This window comes from Sceloporus occidentalis, unplaced genomic scaffold, assembly GCF_023333645.1.
Source record: "Sceloporus occidentalis isolate IW3139 unplaced genomic scaffold, rSceOcc1.0.p SCAF_34, whole genome shotgun sequence".
Taxonomy (NCBI): Eukaryota; Metazoa; Chordata; class Lepidosauria; order Squamata; family Phrynosomatidae; genus Sceloporus; species Sceloporus occidentalis.
Window position 1 is genome coordinate 10,092,440 of NW_028317014.1, and position 1,189 is coordinate 10,093,628.

General features: G+C 42.6%; 1 non-coding gene across 1 annotated transcript; it reads right to left on the reverse strand.

The window, feature by feature from the left end:
- Positions 1–495: 495 nt before the first annotated feature.
- LOC149298285 (U2 spliceosomal RNA) lies at positions 496–684 on the reverse strand. Its single transcript, XR_016272449.1, has one exon. It is a non-coding gene; the product is annotated as a U2 spliceosomal RNA (small nuclear RNA).
- Between the last annotated feature and the right edge of the window lie 505 nt (positions 685–1,189).

Here is a 1,189-nt window from a genome sequence, read left to right on the forward strand (position 1 = left end):
GGATCGATCATTGTGCTGTGACGTATAGGGTAACTGTATCAGACCGGATTTTGGGGTAGTTTAAGGAAGGACTTAGGGCAAGGGGTGAGGTAGTTATCAAGGGTAACATGGGGCAGGAGAACAGAAATGCTTCACAAAGCAGTGATGGAGGCCACGAGAAACAACGTGAGAAAGGCATATTTTAATGCAATCCAAAGGCGTGATGTGGTCGTACCGGAGCTGCCACCTTGCCAGTGTTCTTTTGCCAGACAAGTAAATAATTAGCTTGCGTCAAATTACAATTCTTTCTGGGAGTAAACACATGGCTAGTATTGCGTGCAGATAAGGTGGCAACCTTAGTCCTACTACTAACTACGCTTGGAGAATTATATCTTCAGAGCAGGAGTTGGAGGTGAATAATTCCAAATTGAATACGATACGTCTGGCAGTATCCTATATATCTAGACGTCTTCATCTACAGATGTACGATTATTGGAGCTTCCAAATCAAGCAAGGTTTTGTTGCGCGGGTCCTAACAGGTCAATGCGTGGAATGGACAGAGCAAGTTCTTCTTCTTCCATCTCCCTCTTCTAAAAATCCATTTAATATATGGTGCCCAGATAGGGGACGTATCAGATATTAAACTGATAGGAACAGATACCACACTTGATCTTAGCCAAAACATTCCTACAGCGAGGATGGTAAAACTCCGGAATTCACTATTTGGTGACTGTAGGCTGAGTGGATAATTTAAGAAGCTTATGATTTTGAGCTTGGTTCTAGGGCAAAACACCTGAAGACATTTCACTCCACCTGGTTTTTGCTTTACTGTTTTTCCGCTGTTGTCTTGATGGAATAAATTTCCAAAGGAACAATTTGTCAAACTGCAGACAGACAGGCTTCATTTTTGACAAGCAGGGACATTGAGCAGCACGCTCTTTAATATAACTAGGGCTTTATCCTAGTATTAGTTTGATTCTTCTTGGAGTCACAAATGATCGCCAATTCTCGCATGGTGGCATTAGTTTGCCTTTTTCTGGATCATTACAATTAGGGATATCCAGGCAGGAGCATCAAACATTTCTCAGTGACATCCAACAAAATGCTGGGACGTTACTGGAAACTGCATTCAGGACCCCTTCTCCATGTTTGGGGGATATGTACTTACCTACGTGCGGTTATATTGTGAGGTGCCTCATTCACTGTGCAG